The sequence below is a fragment of the Tursiops truncatus genome, chromosome 2 (assembly GCF_011762595.2).
Source record: "Tursiops truncatus isolate mTurTru1 chromosome 2, mTurTru1.mat.Y, whole genome shotgun sequence".
Classification (NCBI taxonomy): Eukaryota; Metazoa; Chordata; class Mammalia; order Artiodactyla; family Delphinidae; genus Tursiops; species Tursiops truncatus.
Window position 1 is genome coordinate 110,705,233 of NC_047035.1, and position 27,328 is coordinate 110,732,560.

General features: G+C 39.3%; 1 non-coding gene across 1 annotated transcript; it reads right to left on the reverse strand.

The window, feature by feature from the left end:
• Positions 1-10,555: 10,555 nt before the first annotated feature.
• On the reverse strand, positions 10,556-10,660 carry LOC117311293 (U6 spliceosomal RNA). Its single transcript, XR_004525511.1, has one exon. It is a non-coding gene; the product is annotated as a U6 spliceosomal RNA (small nuclear RNA).
• Positions 10,661-27,328: the final 16,668 nt, after the last annotated feature.

Consider the following 27,328-nt stretch of genomic DNA (forward strand, 5'->3'; position numbering starts at 1 on the left):
ACCTAGAGGGATGGAATAGGGAGGGTGGGAGGGAGACGCAAGAGGGAGGGGATATGGGGATATATGTATACATATAGCTGCTTCACTTTGTTATACAGCAGAAACTAACATAACATTGTAAAACAATTATACTCCAATAAAGATGTTAAAAAAAATATGCTAGAGAGGGTGTAAAAAAGTGGAACCTTCCTACACTGTTGGTGGGAATGTAAATTGGTACGGCCACTATGGAGACCAGTATGGAGGTTCCTTAAAAAACTAAAAATAGAGTTACCATATGATCCTGCAATCCCACTCCTGGGAATATATCCAGAGAAAACTCTAATTGAAAAAGATACATGCACGCCAGTGTTCATAGCAGCAGTATTTATAATAGCCAAGTCGTTGAAGCAACCTAAATGTCCCTCGACTGATGAATGGATAAGGAAGATGTTGTGTGTGTGTACACACACACACACAATGGACTGTTACTCAGTTCTAAAAAGAATGAAATAATGCCATTTGCAGAAACATGGATGGACTTAGAGATTATCATATTAAGTGAAGTAAGTCAGTGAAAGACAAATATCATATGATATCACTTACATGGGAAATCTTAAAAAAAAAGGATATAAGTGAACTTATTTATAAAACAGAAATAGACTCACAGACATAAAAAACAAAAGGGGATAGTGGAGTTGGGGGGAGAGGGGAGCAGGGAGAGATAAACTAGGAGTTTGTGATTAACACATACACATTACTCTTTATAAAACAGGTAAACAACAAGGACCTATTATATAGCACAGGGAACTATACTCAATATCTTGTAATAACCTATAATGGAAAAGAATCTGTAAAAGAATATATATATGTATAAATGAATCACTTTGCTGTACACTTGAAACTAACACAACATTGTAGACTAACTATATTTCAATATAAAAAAGAACATTGCATGATCCAAGGTTAATATATAAATATCAGCTGTATTTGTATATGCTACCAAAAACAATAGAAAAAAATGTACTTTAAAAAATAACACTTAACAGGGGCTTCCCTGGTGGCGCAATGGTTGAGAGTCCGCTTGCCGATGCAGGGGACACAGGTTTGCACCCCGGTCCGGGAAGGTCCCACATGCCGCGGGGCCGCTGAGCCTGCGTGTCCGGAGCCTGTGCTCCGCAACGGGAGAGGCCACAACAGTGAGAGGCCCGCGTACTGCAAAAAAAAAAAACACTTAACAATATCATTCAAAAACAAATTATTTGGGAATAAATTTGATGAAAGATCTGTAAGACATTTATCCCACAATTATAAATCATTGTGAGAAAATTTAACAAGGTCCTAAATGAATATGTGTATGTGTATATATATATATATATATATATATATATATATATATATATATATAATGTTCCTGGAATAGAAAATTTGATACTATTAAGGTGGTAATTTTCCCCAATTTGAACTACAGATTCAACATTATCCTAATTCCAAGCAGCATTTTTTTTGTAGCTAATCAAGAAACTGATTCTAAAGTTTAATGGAAATCCAAAGGATGAAGCATAAACTATCTTGAAAAAGAACAAAAGTGGAGCACTTACACCACCTGAATATAAAGCTACATTTATCAAGTACAATTGGGGTATTCGTACATTGGTACACTGCAGATTAATGAAACAGAACAGAGTCCAGAAACAAATTCACACATATATGAGAATTGATTTTTGACAAAATAGCTGAGATCATTCATCAGGAAATGAAGAACTTTTTCAACAATAAATGTTGGCACAACTGGACAGCTCTATGGAAAAAACGTAATCTTGGCCTTTGTCTGACAGCATACACAAAAATTAATTTGAGATGCATCAAAGGTCTAAACATAAAATCTAAACCTTTAAAGCCTTTAAAAGAAAATACAGGGGAATATCTTCATGAATTGGAGGTGGGCAAATATTTCAGATGACACACAAAAACCACTAGCCATGAAATTTAAAACTCACAAATTGGATTTCATAAAAAGTATAAGTTTCTGATCATCAATACCATAAGAAAATAAAAAGACATGCCAAAGAGTGGATGAATACATTCTCAATACACACATTTAAAAAGGACTTGGATCCAGACTTCATGAGCAACTCTTACAAATCAATAAGACAAAGAAAAAACACTTTGTAAATGGGCAAAAACCTCCCACAGACACTTGCCAAAAGGTGTACAAATGCCCAATAAGCACTTAAAAGAAGTTCTACATCACTAGTCATCAGAGATATGCAAATTAAAAACATAATGACTACCATGTCATACCCTTTAGAGTAACTAAGATTTAAAGGAATGACAATACTTCCATACCACTTCCTCTTTCCTTTTGTTCTTCCCTTTCAAAATGATTCAGTCCTCAGGCCATTATGTGGAACAGAGCAAGGTAGGTGCCACACAGTGGAGACTGGAGGAGAGGGAACAGCCACAATGGGTTAGAACAGCGCTCTAGGAGGGTGAGGGGGGCAACCATGTTCAGGGACAGTCCAACGTGGCATACTAGAGCATAAGCAGGGTGAGACAGGTGCTTATACAGAGGGAAGCCCAGTGTTGGATGTCAGAGCTTGAACAGGAAGAGCAGAGAGTCCATACGGGAGACAGCCCAACATGGGGACTTAGAGCCTGAGCCAAACATGTAGAGTCAGAGCCTAAGTGGACGAAGAAGGTCATCTACTTGGATGGGAGGCCCAAAGCTTGAACCTGAGCAAGGAGAGGAGGGTGTTCTGGTAGAGGAGTGATCAGGAGTGGAGTGTCAGAGAGTAAGCAGAGTGAAGAGGGTGATCCCACTGGGGATTCAAATGATCAAAATGAACATCTTCAGTAAAAGGACAAAGTAAAGTCGCGTCCCTTCTATGATAATCTTGCCAAAGATGTATAACGTGAATGTAATTGTGAAGAAAGATCAGAAACCCTCAATTTGGGGCCATTCTACAATGTAATTGGCATGGACACTTCAAAACTGTAAAAAAGGAAACAAGAACAGTTCCAGTGATGGAGAGTAAAGACATTTGACAATTAAATGCAATATATACTTTTTGAACTGGATCCTTTTACTAGAAAGAACATTACTGGGACAATCGTTAAAGCTTGAATAGTGTCTGAGGATTAGATGGTTGTGATGCACCAATATTAACTTACTACTCATGATGGTTATGTAGGTGAATTTCCTTGTTTGTATTAAATACACACTAAAGAATTAGGGGGAGTTGGGGCACCAGGTTGGCCATTTATTCTAAAATGGTGAAAGAAAAATACTCTTTGTACCGTACTTGCAACTTCTGTGATTGTGCTATTTTTTTTAAATTATTAAAATTATAATGACACAAAAAAGATAATACCAAGTATTGGTGAGGCTATAGAGCAGCTGTCCCCGGTAGATGGTTAAATGGTACAACCACTTTGGAATATTGTATGTCAGTTTCTTATGAAATTAAAGTTATACCTACTTTATGACCTAGTAATTCCACTTCTAGAAATATCCACAAAAGGGCTTGTACTAACATGTACTTAGCAGATTTAGTTGACATAGTTTCAAACTGGAAAGAACCCAAATGTCCATCAATAAGTGAATGGGTAAGTTGTTGTTTATCCACACAATGGAGTACTATTCAGCAATATACAGGAACTGCTATTACACAGAAAAACATGGTTGAATCTCAAAAGAATAACATCGAGTGAAAGAAGCCAGACCTAGATGAATTTACACTTACGATTCCATTTATATGAGGTTCAAGAACAGTTAAAACAAAACCACAGAGATTGAAATTAGAATAGTTGTTGCTTTGGGGAAATGGAGATTGATTGGAAAGGGACAAGAGGGAACTTTGTGGGTGTGGAAATGTTTTATATCTTGATTGGATGGGGGTTATTTGAGTGTATATATTTGTCAAAACTCATCAAACTGGGCTTCCCTGGTGGCGCAGTGGTTGAGAGTCCGCCTGCCGATGCAGGGGACACGGGTTCGTGCCTCAGTCCGGGAGGATCCCACTTGCCGAGGAGCGGCTGGGCCCGTGAGCCATGGCCGCTGAGCCTGCGCGTCCGGAGCCTGTGCTCCGCAACGGGAGAAGCCACAACAGTGAGAGGCCCGCGCACCGCAAAAAAAAACCAAAAACAAAAAACAACAACTCATCAAACTATACACTTAAAATCTATGCATGTTATTTGTATGCTTCAACTTAAAAGGCCAATTTTTTAAAATGCACTAAATCATTATCAATGGTTATCTCTAGAGGGTAGGATTCTTTCACTTTCTACACTATGTATTTCCGAAGTATTTGGACTTTTTTCCAACAAGCATGTCCTACTTATTTAAAAGAGCCACATTTAGAATCTAAAAAATATAATTACATAATAGTAGGGAGCACCAAAGGGTGCTCAAGAAGGTAGTTGTTTGGGGAGAAAATTAAGTTACATCTTCTCCTTTTAAAATATACCAAAAAAAAAAAAAAAGTTCAGGTAAGTCAAAGAGTTAATGTATAAAACCCAGCCACAATTTTAAATCAAGCCATAACTAATAGAAAACAGAAGTTAATACTCATGTGATTTCTGAGGCAGATAAACTATTTAATATTAAAAGCAATGTTAGGAACTCTAAAGGAATAGATTTCTGCTACATAAACATACTGCTATATAATAAAATATAAACAAAATTAAATGCAACAGGAAGTGGGAGATTTATAAAAACATAACATTTGACAGATTTATAGGCAAAGTATGTGAATTCTAGAAATGAAGGAAGACTAGAGGAAAGGAAGGAGGAAGGGAGAGAGAAAAAAAGTAGGAAGGAAAGAGAAAAAAGAAGAAAAGGAAAGGAGAGCAAAGGGGAAGGGAGGGGAGGGACTTTAGGACAGAAGGAAAGGAAGCGGGCGGGGGGGGGGGAGCGGGGAGAAGAGAAATGGCTAATCAACAAGTGAATAAAAAATAAACCTGAAATTTTACCTTTCAAATTAGCACACATTATTTTTACATTACAGTATTTGATGGCAGTCATAGAGTGGCAAGACGAATACTTGGTCACATGTAAGAGCGTAAATTACTACATTTCTGGAAACCAATCTAGCAATGTGTATCAATAATCTTTAATATGTTTCTATTCTTTGAATCAGAAATGTCTCTTTTTGGAATCTGTCTAAAGGAAGCAATCAAAAAAGTCGCTCTTTTCAGGATTATTCATAATAGCCAAAATAATAAAAACAACCTAAATGCCAACATTATGGAACTAGTTCGTTAAGTCACAGGATATCTGATGATTATTCTACCATTAAATGGTGTTTACAATGAGTTTTTAACAGCGCCTTTTTAAAATGCTCATAATAAATTAAAAAATAGCAAGCCGGGACTCAAGTTTGGCTCCGAAACAGAAATTCCCCGTTGGTGAAAAAAACCCACTGTCTCTAGACACACTGCATTTCCGCGCCTTCGTTATATTTAAATATTTTAAACTTTAAATGGTACCTCTGTCCCAATATGCATGTGTATTACTCAGGATTTGTTCAGGAAAACACAAGCCACTCTATGTCTTCCGGGTATAAAGGGCATAATATAGCAACAGGGGCTTACAGGACTGTTGGAAGAGCCGAGGGAGCGGAACTCAGGGCAGCTACTGCGAAGGTAGAAGTGGACGTGGAAGGTGTCAGCCTGAAGTTTGGCTCCTGAGAGCTTGCTGGGAAGCCTTCTCACTCATATCTGTGCAGCATCTGGCTGTTGCCACCTCTGCAGAATAATGGTTTCCCTCTCCTTTTTGCATTCCAAATTTCCCCCAAATTCCTTTCATGCAAACTCCTGCCTGGAAGCAGGGGTGGGAGGTGGAGAAAGGGGGTGTCTTCTGGGAAATGTAGTTCCCTACTGCTCTGCATTGCGGAGGACGGATGGGAGTGATGCTGAATGCTAAAACAGTTTCGCCAGCGCCACGTGCCAGGTCTATCTGAGAATCACCCGCATGTTTTCCTGTCGGTCAGGGAAGTAGTCAGAAGGCGACAGGTGTTAGGGTTGAATAGAAAAATAATCTAGTTTATAGATATCAGAGGTAGTATTACATTTTTATTATTGAAATAATGTGTGGCATTCCCAGCTTATTTTATTACAAATTTGCAAAACAAAACATAAACTGTATAATTTAAACCAAATTATACAACCTTTTTAGAAAGTTTAGAAAATGACAAGATTCAAAAACTGTTCACCTGAAACCTTCACATTGGTAGGAATGTAAAATGGTGCAGCCACTGTGTGAAACAGTCTGGCAGTTCCTCAAAAAATTAAACAATAGAGTTACCAGTTCCACTCCCAGGAATATTCTAAAGAAAAATGTAAATATATGTTCACACAAAACCTTGTACACTGATGTTCATAGCAGCGTTATTCTTTTTTTAAATTTTTTATTGAGGTATAGTTGATGTACAATATTATTAATAAATAAGTTTCAGGTGTACAACGTGATTCACAATTTTTAAAGGTTATACTCCATTTATAGTTATTACAAAATATTGGCTATATTCCCTGTGTTGTACAATATATCCTTGTACCTTATTTATTGATTGATTGGTTTATTGATTTGGCCGTGCTGCATGGCTTATGGGATCCTAGCTCCCCCACCAGGGATCAACCTGGGCCCTCAGCAGTGAAAGCGTGGAGTCCTAACCACTGGACCGCCAAGGAATTCCCTAGCTTTTTAATTTTATACATAGTAGTTTGTACCTCTTAATCCCCTACCCCCATCTTGCCCCTCCCTGATTCCCTCTCTCCACTGGTAAACCACTAGTTTATATCTGTGAATGTTTCTTTTTTGTTATATTCACTGGATTGCTTTATTTTTTAGATTCCACATATGAGTGATTTCATATGGTATTTGTCTTTCTGTATCTGACTTATTTCACTTAGCATAATACCCTCCAAGTCCACCCATGTTGTTGCAAATGGCAAAATTTAATTCTTTTTTATGGCTTAGTAGTATTCCATTATATATATACCACATCTTCTTTATCCATTCATCTGCTGATGGATGTTTATGTTGTTTCCATATCTTGGCAACTGTATATAATGCTATGAACATTGGGGTGCATGTTTCTTTTTGAATTATTGTTTGTGTTTTTTGTGGTTATATACCCAGGAGTGGAATTGCTGGGTCATATGGTAGGGTAGTTCTATTTTTAGTTTTTTGAGAAACCTCCATACTGTTTCCCCACAGTGGCTGCATCAATTTACATTAACAGTGTATGAGGGTTCATTTTTCTCCATATCCTCCCAACATTTGTTATTTGCGTTCTTTTTGATGATAGCCATTCTGACATGTGTGAGGTGATATCTCATTGTGGTTTTCATTTGTATTTCCCTGATTATTAGTGATGTTGAGCACCTTTTCATGTACTTGTTGGCTATCTATATGTCTTATTTGGAAAAATGTCTATTCAGATCTTCTGCCCATTTTTTAGCTGGGTTTTTTTTTTCATGGTGAGTTGTATGAGCTATTTATATATTTTGGATATTAACCCCGTATTGGTCCTATTATCTGCAAATATTTTCTCCTATTCAGTAGGGTGTCTTTTAATTTTGTTGATGGTTTCCTTTGCTGTGCAAAAGCTTTTAAGTTTAATTAGGTCCCATTTAAAAAATTTTTGCTTTTATTTCCCTTACTTTAGGAGACAGATCAAAAAAATATATATTGCTACAATTTATGTCAAAGAGTGTTCCACCTATGTTTTCCTTTAGGAGTTTTATGGTTTCCAGTCTTACATTTTGAACTTATTTTTGTATATGGTGTTAGAGCATGTTTTAATTTCATTCTTTTCCATGTAGCTGTACAGTTTTCCAGGCACCTGGAAAAGCTGTACAGTTTTCTCTTAATGAAGAGACTGTCTTTTTTCCACTGTCTATTCTTGCCTCCTTTGTTGTAGATTAATTGATGATAAGTGCATGGGTTTATTTCTGGGCTGTCTATTCTGTTCCATTGATTTACATGTCTGTTTTTGTGCTAGTACCATACTGTTTTGATTACTGTAACTTTGTAGTATTGTCTAAAGTCAAGGAGCGTGATATCTCCAGCTCTGTTTTTCTAAACATTGTTTTGGCTACTCAGGGTCTTTTTTGTTTTTGTACAAATTTTAAAATTATTTGTTCTAGCTCTGTGAAAAATACCCTTAGTATTTTGATAGGGATTACATTGAATTTGTAGATTGCCTTGGGTAATATGGTCATTTTAATATTATATCTTCCAGTCTATGAACATGGTATATCTTTCCATGTGTTTGTGTCATCTTCAATTTCTTTCATCAGTGACTTATAGTTTTCCAAGTACAGGTCTTTGCTTCCTTAGGCAGGTTTGTTCCTATTTTATTCTTTTTGATGTGATTGTAAATGGGATTGTTTCCTTAATTTCTCTTTCTGATAGTTTGTTGTTGTTAGTGTATAGGAATGCAAGAGATTTCTGTGCATTAATTTTGTGTCCAGCAACTTTACCAAATTCATTGATTAGCTCTAGTAGTTTTCTGGTGGCATCTTTAGGATTTTTTATGTATAGTATCATGTCATCTGCAAACAGTGACAATTTTACTTCTTCTTTTCCAATTTGGATTCCTTTTATTTCTTTTTCTTCTCTGATTGCCATGGCTAGGACTTCCAAAGCTATGTTGAATAATAGTGGCGAAAGTGGACATCCTTGTCTTGTTCCTGATCTTAGAGGAAATGCTTTCGGCTTTTCACCATTTAGAATGATGTTTGCTGTGGGTTTGTCATATATGACCTTTATTATGTTGAGGTAGGTTCCCTCTGTGCCCAGTTTCTGGAGAGTTTTTTATCACAGATGGATGTTGAATTTTATTAAAAGATTTTTCCTCATCTATTGAAATGATCATATGGTTTTTATTATTCAATTTGTTAATGTGGTGTATCACATTGATTTGCAGATATTGAAAACTCCTTACATCCCTGGGATAAATCCCACTTGATCATGGTGTATGATCCTTTTAATGTATTATTGGATTCTGTTTGCTGGTATTTTGTTGAGGATTTTTGCATCTATGTTCATCAGTGATATTGGCCTGTAATTTTCTCTTTTTTTGTGATATCTTTGTCTGGTTTTGTCTGGTGACGGTGGATTCATAGAATGAGCTCAGAAGCATTCCTTCCTCTGCAACTTTTTGGAATAGTTTCAGAAGGATAGGTATTAACTCTTTTCTAAATGTTTGGTAGAATTCACCTGTAAAGCCATCTGATCCTGGAGTTTTGTTTGTTGGGAATTTTTGTTTGTTTTGTTTGTTTGTTTTATTTTGTTTGTTTTTTACTGATTCAATTTCAGTACTGGTAATTGGACTGTTCACATTCTCCATTTTTTCCTGGTTCAGTCTTAGGAGACTGTACATTTTTAGGAATTTATCCATTTCTTCTAGGTTGTCCATTTTAAGCATTAACAGCCAAAACATAGAAACAATCCAAATATCCACTAACTAATGAATGAAAAAGCAAATGTGGTATATCCACACAATGGAATATTATCTGGTCATGAAAAGAAATGAATTACTGATACATACTACAACATGGATGAATCTTGAAAATAGTATGCTAAGTGAAAGACACAAAGGCCACATACTTTATGATTTCATTTATAATGAAATGTCCAGAATAGGCAAGTATATAGAAATAGAAAGTCAATTAAGGTCTAGGGAAAATGGGGACTGTGGAGTGATTGTTAATAGTAATTGCTACTACCAGGTTTCTTGGGGGGGGGGTGATTAAAATGTTCTAAAATTAGATAGTGGTGATGGTTGTGAACACACTAAAAATTATCAACTTGTACACTTTAAAAATTGTGGTAAAATATACATAACATAAAATTTATCATTTTAACAATTTTAAAATGTACAGTTCAGTGAAATTCAGTACATTTACATTGTTGTGCAACCATCTCCACTATACATCTCCAGAACTCTTTTCATATTACAAACTAAAACTCCATAGCCTATTAAACAATAACTCCTCATGCCCTCCTCTCTCCAGCCCTTGGCAACCACCATTCTACTTTCTGTCTCTATGATTTTGACTTCCTTAGGTACCTCATGTAAGTGGATCGTACTGTATTTTTCTTTTTGCGAGCAGCTTATTTCACTGAGATAATGTCCTCAAGGTTCATCCAGGCTGGAGCATGTGTAAGAATTTCCTTTCTTTTAAAAGGAAGATAATATTCAGTATATATGTGAATATATACACTGGTTGTATATATTCAGGTTGCTTCAACCTTTTGGCTGTTGTGAATAATGCTGTTATGCACATAGGTGTTCAAAATATCTTTTTAAAACCCTGCTTTCTGTACTTCTGGGTTTATCCCTAGGATTGGAATTGCTGGGTCATAGAGAAACTCTGTTTTTCATTTTTTTGAGGAACCACCATACTGTTTTCCATAATTGCTGCACTATTTTATCTTCCCACCAGCAATGCACATGGGTTCCAGTTTCTCCATATTCTTGCCAACATTTGTTATTTTCTGTTTAAAGAAAAAATTTTTTAAAATGATAGTCACCTTAATGGACGTGAAATGGTATCTTACTGTGGTTTTTTTTTTTTACGCTTCACAAATTTGCATGTCATCCTTGTGCAGAGGTCATCCTAAACTCTGTTATCATCTCAATTTTAGTATATGTGCTGCTGAAGCAAGCACTTGTGGTTTTGATTTGCATTTTCAATTGGTTGCTTTTAAGGCATTACCTCTCTTTATTAATTAATTAATTTAAAAAAATTTGGTTGTGCTGGGTCTTAGTTGCTGCAGGTGGGCTCCTTAGTTGCAGCTCGCCGGCTCCTTAGTTGTGGCACCTAGGCTCCTTAGTTGTGCCATGTGAACTCTCAGCTGTGGCATGCATGTGGGATCTAGTTCCCAGACCAGGGATTGAACCTGGGCCCCCTGCATTGGGAGCTCGGAGTCTTGACCACTGTTTCACCAGGTAAGTCCCCAATTGTTCACTTTTAAAGAGTGAATTTTGTCATATAGTAATTACATCTCAATTTGAAAAACTGTTCGTTGAGAGACCCTAGAAGCACTGAGCACGCCTAATGTTCAGATCTTGGCTTCTAAATATCTTTCTTCACTAAAGCAGCCCCAATCTGGGGCAGAGAAGGTAGAAGGTAAGCCTGGGACATTTCATTGTGCCAAAAATCAAGGAAGTGCTCAAATAATGATGGGACATGTCTAAAGGACAATGGCCAAATTTGGGACAATTTGAGCATCAAAAAGAACAATGACTGTAATTGTAATATAATGCATAAATAACAATCTATGAATTCATGGTAATAAAAAGGAGAGAGAGAGAGAGAGAAAAAAAAGTATTCTTTATGGAAGAGGGCAAGGAATGATAGAATTTAAAAATCATCATTTTTTGCAACTCCTAATGAAATAATTGGTTCAAGCAAGGATTAGTAATATATGCTGCAGCCATTAAGTGAACAATTATCAGGAAACCATACATCCACATGGTATCATCCCCAGATTACATATTAATTGCAAATGGAAACACATACCTTTGCAATGGAGAAGTCTGGCGATCACAACTTTAAACAATTGATCAAATTCAACATGACAAATTGTAGAAAAGCTTGATATTTGTGCTTCCTAATATGAGGCAATATTAAGTACACAACATCAACTATTAAGTATTCTTACTAAAATCGTTTGCCTGAACGTAATCAAGCTTCTCTAGACCTGATCTCCATTTTCTAGGAATTCAGGGGATAGTGGGACAAGTGAAAGGATGCCATGTAGGATATTCTACAAGGCAATTGACCTAAAATCTTCAAAAAGTCAATGCCATGAAGAAAAAGAAACAGCAGCAGCAATGGGACTGCTGTACAGTCTGTCATACAGAGTGAAGTAAGTCAGAAAGAGAAAAATACTGTATGCTAATGAATATATATGGAATCTTAAAAAAAAGAAAATGGTACTGATGAACCTAGTTGCAGGGCAGGAATAAAGAGGTAGACATAGAAAACGGACTTGAGGACATGAGGTGGGAGGGCGAAGCTGGGGTGAAGTGAGAGTAGCATCAACATATATACACTACCGAATGTAAAATAGTTGGCTGGTGGGAAGCAGCCGCATAGCACAGGGAGATCGGCTCGGTGCTTTGCGATGACCTAGAGGGGTGGGATAGGGAGGATGGGAGGGAGGCTCAGGAGGGAGGGGAGATGGGGACACGTGTATGCATATGGCTGATTCACTTTGTTGTGCAACAGAAACTAACACAGTATTGTGAAGCAATTATACTCCAGTAAAGATCTATTTAAAAGAAAAAAGACATTTGAGAGACCGAATTAAACAATAACAACCGCAACAAAACACAACACCTGTGCAGTAAGGGCCTACTGCTGGCTGCATATAGATTTTGTAAATTGATGCTAAAATGACGCAGGCACATTATTTATCATGCTTTAATGATAATCTAAAATACTCATTGTTAAAATTTTTTAACGAATATAAATTTTTATTGTAAATCTCTTTCGTATTCCCTCCCTTATGGGAAAAGAAATTATAATCACATGAAGGGCTGTGCCTGAAAGCAGATAATATAGCATGTGCTTCACGATATTTGCATGCTTTATCACTAAATCACAGATTCAATCTGGAAGAAAAGAGAAATGTATGGAACAATTTTTCATGTCATTAGGCAAGTAAAATCATTCCACTTGTTAATGCCATTAACTGCAGTATGGGCCACTTCATAACATAATATTTCTAGACAAAGTGAAGCTTTAAAATAGCAGTCCTTGGGACTTCCCTGGTAGTCCAGTGGTTAAGACTCCACTCTTCCAATGCACGGTGTGTGGGTTCTATCCCTTGTTGGAGAACTAATATCCCTCATGCTGCGCCATGGCCAAAAAAAAATAAGTGTATATGAAAAGAAAATAGCACCGTCCAACAGAAATGTAATGTGATCCACGAAGTGAACCCATACATAATTTTACATTTTTTAATAGTAATGTTTAAAAAGTAAAAAGAAATATGTAAAATGAATTTTAATGATATATTTTATTTAATCCAATATATCCAAAACATTATCATTTCAATAAGTAATCAATATAAAAATTATTTAAGAGATAATTTACATTCTTTGATTTAAGTGTCTCTGAAATCTGTCATATAATTTACACTTTCAGCACATTTCAGCTTGGACTGGGCACATTTCATATACTCAATAGTGGCTTCCCTGTTGGACTAGACAGTGCAGGTCTAGAATATAAATACTGAAATACTGAGTCTAAATGGGATTGGTTTTAAGTGCTACAGAGGAGCAATATCAAATACAGAATTTGCAAAAGTGAACTTTCCTAACATGTACTTTTGATTTGTTTTGGTACTAAAATGTTTTGTCGGGGGTGAAAAAATAAGATGACAAATTCTGTTTACCTACCAAGTGATTAATATTTTTGCACTTAAAAGAGTGGAGATGACAGTGGTGATGGAGGGGAAGAACCTCCAGTTTTACACATCTGCATTCAATATCACTAAACACGGAACTAGCTTATACAGTTTGCCATAAGTGTCTGAATGCAAGGGACGTAAATGTTCCAAATCCTACCAATTCTCCCTTCAAATCAGCTAACCTTTTAGGTTCACTACCCAGACCTTAACCCAAGTTCTTTTCCATTGGCACCTGGGCAGGTAGAGAAGGCTTCTCTGTTTTCTCTGCTCCGGAAATTGCCCCAGCCCTGCCTCACAGGTACCACCAGGTCTGTCCTCCTTTTCCACATCCTGCCTCACAGACCCTCCTGTAGGTGCAGCTCCAGCCACCTCACTGTGACCCAGCCATCCTGGGTGGACAGATTCTACTATCTGGCCTAACCCTGTCTTTCCACCTCGAATGCTATCTTCCCTCCGTAACCCAAGCTCACCCCTGATGTTGCGCTTTCTATCACATCATTTCCCTCAGCTAAGACGTTCTTCCCTCCCTCTGTCTGGCTAGTTAAGTTCTATTTGCCTTCCCCTGCTTGGTGTAAATTTCATTTCTTTCAAGGAAGTTTTGTTGTTCAGACTGTTGGCAGTCTGCTTTCCCCTCCTTCTCCACCTGTCCTCCGTGCCATTCACTGTCTTGTGATTGTCCCCATGTGTATGTTACCTTGCTCGGGAGCCTGCAGGGCCAGGTCACTGAGTCCCGCATATTGCGACCTCTTTGTTCTCCCCTCAGCATCCTGCGCAGGGCAGAGCCCACAAGAGGCTCGCAGTTACTCACAGGACTTCCTTCCCGAGGCCTCTCCACAGTGCCGAGATGTCTAGAAAGTCAAAAAACACACTTAATGCTCGTACTTGAAAAAAGTGTCAGGGCCATGGGAAGCATTTGCTTTTTGTGGTAGATTGATTGCAAAAATATCCTCAGTTCTCCAACCTGTCCTGTATCCATGCCTGTTGTTATGTGACTTTGTGGCTCCTCCTACCAGGAGGTGGACCCCGCTTCCCTAGCCTTGAATCTGGGTGGGCTATGTGACTTGCTTTGGCCATGAGAATCAGGTAGAAGAGACAAAGCACCAGTTATGACCCTAGGCCTCCAGGTAAACACGGTCAGAAGTCTGGGCTCCTACATGCTGGTCTCACCCTGCCAGTAACCAACGAGGATACTAGGGCAAGACACTTCACCTCCTGGGTCTCCATTTCCTCATCCATGAAATAAAGAGATCCAACCAGGATAATCCTAAAGAGACTTCTAGGTCTTTATCACTTCATGTTCATGAAAACTGTGAATATATGTATATTATATATAGCTGCTCTCACCCAACTAGACTACTGAATTAAAATTTTGCCAGCCATTGTGGAAAATGAAAGTATTCTACACACGCAACAGATAATCGAGACATTGTGTCCACACAGTCTTAGCAATCATTAATAAAATCTTGAACCATCTTTGGAAATAGTCACTAAAAAAAGCAACTAGTATTTGCCAGGTGCTTTCGTGTACCCTCGTCTCATTGAATTCTCACAACTCTGTAAGATTAAGATGGATAATCTCTCTTTACGTTAGGGGAGACAATCCCCAAATTAATTAAGTTACCTTCAGGTACTTGGGTGTGAAGACAACCTACTAAAACACTTGTAAAGGTGGTAAATTTTAAATACCTTAATCCTCTTCCTTCAGAGTTTATGCCAAGGGGAAGGTCCACAGTCAGGGATTTCCCTATAACTTCTGTTTCTTTGGGAAGTTCTCCCAGCTAGAGCCTGTCATAGCCAGATGGCCAGGGACCCACAATTCACAGAATAACGTTCGCATTTAAATTGTAAATGTCATATACCAATAAGTTCATAACTCTCTTTACACAGTACACTTACAGCTTTAAACTGTGGCCCTTTAATGAACATCAGTACTGATAGTGCACTGTAATTCATATTCTCATAAGTAGCTAGTAAATAAAACGTAAAGAATTGCATGTTTTGCCTTTTTATAAAGGTCACATTTGTTACGTATAAACACTTAAAATATGCTATAATTTTTGTAACCCTAATTTGAAATTTCTTTATGTTGATATAATATAGACTTGATAAAAGGAAGAAATGTGCTGTCTACTAAGAGAAACAGTTTCCACCTTCATCTGAGCCCTTTAGGGTATGGAGAACACCGCTCTTATAGGATGGCTGGTTTCATATTAGCTCTTTCTAGAGAAGAACAGAATACACCTAGTTTGTTTCCAGTGCCTAAGTAGGCAATTGCTCTAGAAGGACGGTGGTCTACACATACTCCAATCCAATTCTCCCCCCACTGCCCAAATCACACAGTGAACCGATTGACTCACCAATTCAAAGGAGCATTTAACAAAACAAACCCAAAACTTCAGATGTAGATGTCTGCTTCTAGCTATGGCAGAGGAGCTGGTATCAGAGTTATTCTCCTACTGAAAACCACTATGAAAACTAGATTTGCTTAAAAGCTGTTTTTTTTTTAAATTGAAATAGAGTTGATTTACAATACTGTGTCAGTTTCAGGTGTACAGCAAAGTGATTCAGTTTTATATGTATTTTTTCAGATTATTTCCATTATAGGTTATTACAAGATATTGAATATAGTTCCCTGTGCTATATAGTATATCCTTGTTGCTCATGTATTTTATGTATACCTAGTTTGTATCTGTTAATCCCATACTCCTAATTTATCCTTCCCCTGCTTTCCCCTTTGGTAACCATAAGTTTGTTTTCTATGTCTGTGAGTCTGTTCCTTTTCTTTTCTTTTTTTGGCCATGCTGTGCAGCTTGTGGGATCTTAGTTCCCCAGCCAGGGATTTAACCTGGGCCCTCGGCAGTGAAAGCACGGAGTCCTAACCACTGGACCGCCAGGGAATTCCCATGTTTCTGTTTTGTATATAGGTTCATTTGTATTATTGTTTTAGATTCCACATATAAGTGATATAGTATTTGTCTTTCTCTGTCTGACTTACTTCACTTAGTACGATATTCCCTAGGTCCATCCTTGTTGCTGCAAGTGGGAATATTTCATTCTTTTTTATGGCTGAGTAATGTTCTGTTGTATATATATACCACATCTTAAGCCAATTGTCTGTTGATTGGCACTGGGTTGTTTCCATGTCTTGGCTATTGTAAATAGTGCTACTATGAACATTGGGGTGCACCTATCTTTTTGAAGTAGAGTTTTCATCTTTTCTGTATATATGCTCAGGAGTGGGATTGCTGGGTCAGATGGTAACTCTATTTTTAGTTTTTAAAGAACCTCCATATTGTTTTCCATAGTGGCTGCACCAATTTACATTCCCACCAACGGTGTAGGAGGGTTCCCTTTTCCCCACACCCTCTCCAGCATTTATTATTTGTAGATATTTGATGATGGCCATTCTGACTGGTGTTGGGTGATATACCTCATTGTGGTTTTGATTTGCATTTCTCTAATAATTAGCAATATTGAGTGTTTTTTCTTGTGACTGTTGGCCATCTGTATGTCTTCTTTGGAGAAATGTCTGTTTAGGTCTTCTACCCATTTTTTTTATTGGGTTGTTTGTTTTTTTGATATTGAGTTGCATGAACTGTTTGTATATTTTGTATATTAACTCCTTGTTGGTTACATTGTGTGCAAATATTTTCTCCCACTCCGTAGGCTGTCTTTTCATTTTGTTGATGGTTTCATTTGCTGGGCAAAAGCTTTCAAGTTTGATTAGGTCCCATTAGTTTATTTTTGCTTTTTATTTATTTGCCTCAGGAGACTGATCTAAGAAAATATTGCTACAATTAATGTCTAAGAATGTTTTGCCTATATTCTCTTCTAGGAGTTTTATGGTGTCATGTCTTATATTTAGGTCTTTCAACCGTTTTGAGTTCATTTTTGTATATGGTGTGAGGGAGTATTCTAATTTCATTGATTTACATATAGCTGTCCAGCTTTCCCAACACCACTTGTTAAAGAGACTGTCTTTTCTCCATTGTATATTCTTGCCTTCTTTGTTGTAGATTAATTGACCATAGTGTGTGGGCTTATTTCTGGGCTCTCTATTCTGTTCCATTGATCTATATGTCTGTTTTTGTGCCAGTACCATGCTGTTTTGATAACTGCAGCTTTGTAGTATTGTCAGAAGTCTGAAAGGGTTATGCCCCCAGTTTGTTTTTTTCCTCAGGATTGCTTTGGCAATTCTGGGTCTTTTGTGCTTCCATATAAATGTTAGAATTATTTGTTCTAGTACTGTGAAAAATGTCATGGGTATTTTGATGGCGATCACATTAAATCTGTAGATTGCCTTGGGTAGTATGGCCATTTTTTTTTTTTTTTTTTTTTTTGCGGTACGCATGCCTCTCACTGTTGTGGCCTCTCCCATTGTGGAGCACAGGCTCCGGACGTGCAGGCTCAGCGGCCATGGCTTATGGGCCCAGCTGCTCCATGGCATGTGGGATCCTCCCGGACCGGGGCACGAACCCGTGTCCCCTGCATCGGCAGGCGGACTCTCAACCACTGCGCCACCAGGGAAGCCCTGTATGGCCATTTTTAACAATATTAATTCTTCCAATCCAAGAGCATGGGATACCTTTCCATTTCTTTGAATCACCTTCAGTTTCCTTTAATAATGTTTTATAGTTTTCAGTGTAAAGGTCTTTCACCTCCTTGGTTAAATTCCTAGGTATTTTTTTAATGTGATTTTAAATGGGATTTTTAAAAACTTTCTTTCTGATATTTCATTGTAAGTATAAAGAAATGCAACAGATTTCTGTATATTAATCTTATATCCTGCTACCTTGAGGAATTCATTTATTAGTTCTAATAATTTTTGTGTGAAGTGTTTAGGATTCTGTATATCAAGTATCATGTCATCTGCAAATAGTGACAGTTTACCTCTTTCCTTCCAATTTGAATACCTTTTATTCCTTTTTCTTGTCTGACTGTAAAACAATTTTTTTTTGTTTTTTTTCTTTTGAAGGCATTCGAGAGTAAGCAAGATAGCTAGGACTTGAAGGACTATTGTCCTAAAGCAGAGAGAAGTGCATCGATTGTGTTCTACATTCTTAGTGACTTTTTCCTCTCAGAGTGGTTGCCAATTCACGGTTCTGGCCACAGAGACTGAATATAAAGCAGAAGCATAGAACCTGCAGCAAGTTTACTGGGCTAAGGGAGACAAAAATTGGAGTTCAGGGCTACCTAGGTAGGTGGGATTTGAGGGGAAAAGATCCCAGAAGAGAGAGAAATGCAAAGAAGTGAGCCTGAAATTCTATTTATAATCCCATCTCAACATTTGTTGACACTTAAATTGAGCTTATGAGATTCCAAGAAAATGAACATAAAGTTACCAAGGGGCTAAAGAGCTAAGCAGAGATTTTGGTAGTCTCACATTTATGAGGAGACACACGTAGGAGTTTAAAGTTCACCAACTGAGACCCATGAACAGGTACTGCTCTAGAGGTAAATGCACACTGGACATAGACCAGCTTTAACTTGACCAAGGTGATCTGCCTTAATCTGTCTGCCAGTGTGAGGAGGGCATCCACGCGGGAAGCTGGCCTAAGGCCCAGTGTAGGAGCCAGAACAACATGGGGAGGGTATTTCATTGCAGAGCTGCCAGCACAGGGTGACCAGCGTGTCCATGGGGTAGGGGAGGGGCAGGCTGGCATAGGAAATGCATTCACAAGTGGGGGTGGCCCATCCTGGGGACTCAGAGCCCAAGAAGGGTGAGGAGGATATCCCAATGGAGAGGGGAAGGGGCCGTCTTGAGTGTGAGGTCCTGAGCAGGGTGGGGAAGGAAATCACATGGGGTTGTTGGGGAGGCCAGAGTTGGGTTTCAGAGCCTGAGCAGTGGAAAGGTGGGCATCCATGTAGAAGGCCAGCCTGGCATAGGGTGTTGGAGCCCAAGCAGGGAGAGGAGGGTGTTCATGCAGTGGGCTTGTCCTATGTGAGAAGTCAAAACCTGAGTGGGAATTTTGCAGGAGAGAGGGGCTGGTGGCGGTGATGCAAAATTGGTTATATAACTAAGCATAATAAGGATGAATGGAGCCACGTTTCTCACTATTAGAGAAAGGCGTTACAAACATGACTTGAATAAACCCTGTGATGTTGGATTGGAATTCAAGGTATTGGTGTGAGCTTATAGTTTTCAATAGAGATAGAAATAAATGTGTGTGTGTGTGTATACGTATGTATTCTCTTGCTCTGTCTACTGAAAGGACCTGGGAGAAGGAACATCCCAACATGAATAAGCACAAGTAAGCCTGAGATATGTTCTGATGGAAAGCCAGGAGGTACTCAAAAATGATGGGACTATGTCAAAAAGACACTGATAGTAATTTGAAGGGATTCCCATTGGTCAAGTCAGGGACAATTTGAGAATCAAAAATAGTAATGGATTATAACCATTTAATTAATCAGGAAGTTCATACTGATATAAATAGGTAAACAAATTGGCAGAAAGTTTGATGAGGAGCAGGATATTACATAGTTTAAAATTACTTCCCCCTAAATATTTATTAATTACAAAGGGCAATAGAGCAACTTTAACTACATACTGTATGATTCCATTTATATGGCATTATGAAAAGGCAAAACTACAGAGATGGAGAACAGATCAGTGGTTGCCAGGTATTAGGGGTGGAGGGAGGGCTTCACTACAGTGTTTCTGGAGTAATATTTTATGGCGTGATGAAACTGTTTGCATCTCGTCTATGGTAATGATTACATGATTCTATGTATTTGTCCAAGCTTATAGAACTGTGCATCAAAAAGTGGAAAAGCCTGAGAGACAACACCTTAATCAAACAATCAAAGTGAACATCATCAGTAATGGGACAAACTGAAGCCCTGTGATCCCTTAGGGGATGCAACGAGAAGAATGCAGCATCACTTTTGTGATATTTCCGCCAAAGATGCATAACCTGAGAACTCGTTTGGAGGTTCTAGCAGGGGAACACAGCTATACCCTTGGTGGAAGATCCGTCCTCCTCTTTCAGGGAAGTTCGTCCTCTTTGACCCAGTCAGTGTGTAGCTTTGGGAGGAAGCATGTGGAACCATGATCAAGGACGGGGACACCCACCTAGCCAGCCAGATCCGATCAACCCTGGCAATCAATAGGGTGACAGATGTCACAAGCAGATCGCTCTCATATCCTAAAGATGCATAAACTGCATCTAATCATGAAGGAGCATCATACAAACCCCAATTGACCCACATTCAGCAGAATACCTGCCCTGGGATCTTTAAAAGTGTTAAAGCCAGGAAAGTCATGGAAACATGAGAAAGTCTTCTATAATTTTCAGCCGCAAATCATGTACATGTTTTGTTAGATTCATGTCTAGGTATTTCATTTGCTTTTGAGTGGTTATAAATGGTCTTGTGTTTTTAATTTTTTTTCACATCTTTGTTGTTAGTATATTGAAGTATGTTTGATTTTTGTGTGTTGATTTTGTAGCCTGTAACCCTGCTGAAGTGTTGTTTCTCAGACTTTCCTTGAACATACTTTAGAATTCCATCTGACCTCTCTACACTGATTTTTTTAAAAATTGAAATATAGTTGGGATCCCACAAGTGCCCTGAGCCCTGCGCTTCAGGCAGTCAGAGATCTGCGCTGGGCTGAGAACCTTGGAGTCTTGGCGTTTGGCTTGCTGTGCATTCGGCCACTGAACCTCGTTCGTTAGCACTTCTAACAAAGCCAGGACCTGGGGAAGTCTTCCGGTCGCTGGAAGGTATAAGTCCAGTGTTTTGAAGCAAAGACTCTGTAAGAGTTGCAGAAGTCTTTCCTGCTTCATTTTCCAGCACCTCATACACGGCGTCGGCCTCGCAGAAGAATATGAAAGAGATTCATTGTAACTGTGATTCAGTGAGGAGAGGCATCTGAAGGCTGGTCCTGGGAAAAATTTTCCGGAGGTGGATCAAAAAAGATCTTGCAACTGAACTGCCCTGGAACCCGAGGGGAGGGCGGCCTCACTGGGGCTGCTGGCTCTGGAGGAGCCCCACCAGCCGAAGCCGCGACAGTCCTTGGGACCGCGGGCGAGTTGTTTCAACAAGTAACTTAAAGACAAAATGTAAAAACAAGGAGGTTTGTGCCTGAGATCATGTTGATGTGAAACCAGGGATGGCCACCTTATGCCAGGAGTTGCCAGTCTGCCACCTGCTAAAGAAGAGGATGTGTCACCAATACCTGCCGTTGGAATTTCTCCCCGGGCACAGAGTGAGTACAACTTGGAGGAGCTTCAAGATGGCGGAAGAGGGCTTCCCTGGTGGCGCAGTGGTTGAGAGTCCGCCTGCCGATGCAGGGGACACGGGTTCATGCCCCGGTCTGGGAAGATCCCACATGCCGCGGAGCGGCTAGGCCCGTGAGCCATGGCCACTGAGCCTGCGCGTCCGGAGCCTGTGCTCCGCAATGGGAGAGGCCACAACAGTGAGAGGCCCGCGTTCCGCAAAAAAAAAAAAAAAAAGATGGCGGAAGAGTAAGACGCGGAGATCACCTTCCTCCCCACAACTACATCAGAAATACATCTACATGTGGAACAACTTCTACAGAACACCCACTGAACACTGGCAGAAGACCTCAGACCTCCCAAAAGGCAAGAAACTCCCCAGATACCTGGGTAGGGCAAAAGAATAAACAGAGACAAAAGAATAGGGACGGGACCTGTACCAGTGGGAGGGAGCTGTGAAGGAGGAAAGGTTTCTACACACGGGAAGCCCCTTCGCGGGCGGAGACGGCGGGTGGCGGAGGGGGGAAGCTTCGGAGCCACGGAGGAAAGTGCAGCAACAGGGGTGCAGAGGGCAAAGCGGAGAGATTTCCGCACAGAGTATCGGTGCCGACCAGCACTCACCAGCTAGAGGCTTGTCTGCTCAGCCGCCGGGGCGGGCGGGGGCTGCGAGCTGAGGCTCGGGCTTCGGAGGTCGGATCCCAGGGAGAGGGCTGGGGTTGGCGGCGTGAACACAGCCTGCAGGTGGTTAGTGCACCGCGGCTAGCCGGAAGGGAGTCCGGGAAAAAGTCTGGACCTGCCGAAGAGGCGAGAGACTGTTTCTGGCCTCTTTACTTCCTGGTGCGTGAGGAGTGGGGATTAAGAGCGCCGCTTAAAGGAGCTCCAGAGACGGGCGCGAGCCGCGGCTAAGAGCGCGGACCCCAGAGACGGGCATGAGACGCTAAGGCTGCTGCTGCCGCCACCAAGAAGCCTGTGTGCGAGCACAGGTCACAGTCCACACCTCCCTTCCAGGAGCCTCTACAGCCCGTCACTGCAAGGGTCTCGTGATACAGGGACAACTTCCCCGGGAAAACGCACGGTGCACCTCAGGCTGTGCCACGTCACGCAGGCCTCTGCCGCCGCAGGCCCCGGCCCCGCACTCCGTGCCCCTCCCTCGCCCAGCCTGATTGAGCCAGAGCCCCCGAATCAAAGGCTTCTTTAACCTCATCTTGTCTGAGAGAAGAACAGACGCCCTCCGGCAACCTACACGCAGAGGCGGGGCCCATGCAAAGCTGAATCCCAGGAGCTGTGCAAACAAAGAAGAGAAAAGGAAATCTCTCCCAGCAGCCTCAGGAGCAGCGGATTAAATCTCCACAATTGATGTACCCTGCATCTGTGGAATACCTGAATAGACAATGAATCATCCCAAATTGAGGAGGTGGACTTTGGGAGAAACAATATATATTTTTTTTCCCCTTTTTCTCTTTTTGTGAGTGTGTATGTGTATGCTTCTGTGTGTGATTTTGTCTGTATAGCTTTGCTTTTACCATTTGTCCTAGGGTTCTGGTTGTTTTTTTTTTGTTGTTACTTAAAATTTTTTTTCATAATAATTATTTTAATAACTTTTATTTTATTTTATTTTATTCTTTCTTTCTTTCTTTTTTTTCTCCCTTTTATTCTGAGCTGTGTGGAGGACAGGCTCTTGGTGCTCCAGCCAGGTGCCAGGGCTGTGCCACTGAGGTGGGAAAACAAAGTTCAGGACACTGGTCCAAAAGAGACCTCCCAGCTCCACGTAATATCAAACGGTGAAAATCTCCCAGAGATCTCCACCTCAAAGCCAAGACCCAGCTCCACTCAACGACCAGCAAGCTACAGTGCAGGACACCCTATGCCAAACAACTAGCAAGACAGGAACACAATCCCATCCGTTAGCACAGAGGCTGCCTAAAGTCATAATAAGGCCACAGACACCCCAAAACACACTACCAGACATGGACCTGCCCACCAGAAAGACAAGATCCAGCCTCATCCACCAGAACACAGGCACTAGTCCCCTCCACCAGGAAGCCTACACAACCCGCTGAACCAAACTTAGCCACTGGGGACAGACACCAAAAACAACAGAAACTACGAACCTGCAGCCTGTGAAAAGGAGACCCCGAACACTGTAAGTTAAGCAAAATGAGAAGACAGAGAAACACACAGTAGATGAAGGAGCAAGGTAAAAACCCACCAGACCTAAAAAATGAAGAGGAAATAGGCAGTCTACCTAAAAAAAAATTCAGAGTAATGATAGTAAAGATGATCCAAAATCTTGGAAATAGAATGGAGAAAATACAACATTTAACAAGGACCTAGAAGAGCTAAAGAGCAAACAAACAATGATGAACAATGCAATAAATGAAATTTAAAATTCTATAGAAGGAATCAATAGCAGAATACCTGAGGCAGAAGAACAGATAAGTGATCTGGAAGATAAAATAGTGGAAATAACTACTGCAGAGCAGAATAAAAAAGAATGAAGAGAATTGAGGACAGTCTCAGACACCTCTGGGACAACATTAAAAGCACCAACATTCAAATTATAGGGGTCCCAGAAGAAGAGAAAAAGAAAGGGTCTGAGAAAATATTTGAAGAGATTATAGTTGAAAACTTCCCTAATATGGGAAAGGAAATAGTTAATCAAGTCCAGGAAGCACAGAGAGTCCCATACAGGATAAATCCAAGGAGAAACATGCCAAAACACATATTAATCAAACTATCAAAAATTAAATACAAAGAACAAATATTAAAAGCAGCAAGGGAAAAACAACAAGTAACACATAAGGGAATCCTCATAAGGTTAACAGCTGATCTTTCAGCAGAAACTCTGCAAGCCAGAAGGGAGTGGCAGGACATATTTAAAGTGATGAAAGAGAAAAACCTACAACCAAGATTACTCTAGCCAGCAAGGATCTCATTCAGATTTGACGGAGAAATTAAAAACTTTACAGACAAGGAAAAGCTAAGGGAATTCAGCAGCACCAAACCAGCTTTGCCACAAATGCTAAAGGAACTTCTCTAGGCAGGAAACACAAGAGAAGGAAAAGACCTACAATAATAAACCCAAAACAATTAAGAAAATGGTAATAGGAACATACATATTGATAATTACCTTAAATGTAAATGGATTACATGCTCCAACAAAAAGACATAGACTGGCTGAATGGATACAAAAACAAGACCCGTATATATGCTGTCTACAAGAGACCCACTTCAGACCTAGGGACACATACAGACTGAAAGAAAGGAGATGGAAAAAGATATTCCATGCAAATGGAAATCAAAAGAAAGCTGGAGTAGCAATTCTCATATCAGACAAAATATACTTTAAAACAAAGACTATTACAAGAGACAAAGAAGGACACTACATAATGATCAAGGGATCAATCCAAGAAGAAGATGTAACAATTGTAAATATTTATGCACCCAACATAGGAGCACCTCAATACATAAGGCAAATGCTAACAGCCATAAAAGGGGAAATTGACAGGAACACAATCATAGTAGGGGACTTTAACACCCCACTTTCACCAATGGACAGATCATCCAAAATGAAAATAAATAAGGAAACACCAGCTTTAAATGATGCATTAAACAGGATAGACTTAATGGATATTTATAGGACATTCCATCCAAAAACAAAAGAATACACATTCTTCTCAAGTGCTCGTGGAACATTCTCCAGGATAGATCATATCTTGGGTCACAAATCAAGCCTTGGTAAATTTAAGAAAATTGAAATCATATCAAGTATCTTTTCCAACCACAATGCTATGAGACTAGTTATCAATTACAGGAAAAAAATCTGTAAAAAATACAAAGACATGGAGGCTAAACAGCACACTACTTAATAACCAAGAGATCACTGAAGAAATCAAAGAGGAAATCAAAAAATACCTAGAACCAAATGACAGTGGAAACACAATGACCCAAAACCTATAGGATGGAGCAAAAGCAGTTCTAAGAGGGAAGTTTATAGCTATACAAGTGTACCTTAAGAAACAAGAAACATCTCAAAATAAACAACCTAACCTTACACCTAAAGCAATTAGAGAAAGAAGAACAAAAAACCGCCAAAGTTAGCAGAAGGAAAGAAATCATAAAGATCAGACCAGAAATAAATGAAAAAGAAATGTAGGAAACGATAGCAAAGATCAATAAAACTAAAAGCTGATTCTTTGAGAAGATAAACAAAATTGATAAACCATTTGCCAGACTTATAAAGAAAATAATGGAGAAGACCCAAATCAATAGAATTAGAAATGAAAAAGGAGAAGTAACAACTAACACTGCAGAAATACAAAGGATCATGAGAGATTACTACAAGCAACTGTATGCCAATAAAATTGGCAACCTGGAAGAAATGGAGAAACTCTTAGAAATGCAGAACCTTCTGAGACTGAACCAGGAAAAAATAGAAAATATGAACAGACCAATCACAAGCACTGAAATTGAAACTGTGATTAAAAATCTTCCAACAAACTAAAGCCCAGGACCAGATGGATTCACAGGCGAATTCTATCAAACATTTAGAGAAGAGCTAACACCCATCCTTCTCAAACTCTTCCAAAATATAGCAGAGGGAGGAACACTCTGAAACTCATTCTATGAGGCCACCATCACTCTGATACCAAAACCAGGCAAAGATGTCACAAAGAAAGAAAACTACAGGCCAATATCTCTGATGAACGTAGATGCAAAAATCCTCAACAAAATACTAGCAAACAGAAACCAACAGCACATTAAAGGGATCATACATTATGATCAAGTGGGGTTTATCCCAGGAATGCCAGGATTCTTCAATATATGCAAATCAATCAACGTGATACACCCTATTAACAAATTGAAGGGGAAAAACCATATGAACATCTCAAATGATGCAGAGAAAGCTTTCGACAAAATTCAACACCCATTTTTGATAAAAACCCTCCAGAAAGCAGGCATACAGGGAACTTTCCTCAACATAATAAAGGCCATATATGACAAACCCACAGCCAACATCGTCCTCAATGGTGAAAAAATGAAACCATTTCCACTAAGATTAGGAAGAAGACACGTTTGCCCACTCTCACCACTATTATTCAACATAGTTTTGGATATTTTAGCCACAGCAATCAGAGAAGAAAAAGAAGTAAAAGGAATCCAAATCGGAAAAGAAGAAGTAAAGCTGTCACTGTTTGCAGCTGACATGATACTATACATAGAGAATCCTAAAGATGCTACCAGAACACTACTAAAGCTAATCAATGAATTTGGTAAAGTAGCAGGATACAAAATTAATGCACACAAATCTCTTGCATTCCTATGCACTAATGATGAAAAATCTGAAAGTGAAATCAAGACAACACTCCCATTTACCATTGCCACAAAAAGAATAAAATATCTAGGAATAAACCTACAGAAGGAGACAAAAGACCTGTATGCAGAAAATTATAAGACACTGATTAAAGAAATTAAAGATGGTACAAACAGATGGAGAGACATACCATGTTCTTGGATTGGAAGAATCAATATTGTGAACATGACTACACTCCTCAGAGCAATCTACAGATTCAATGCAATTCCTATCAAATTACCAATGGCATTTTTTACAGAACTAGAACAAAAAGTCTTAAAATTTGTATGGAGACACAAAAGACCCCGAATAGCCAAAACAATCTTGAGAAAAGAGAACAGAGCT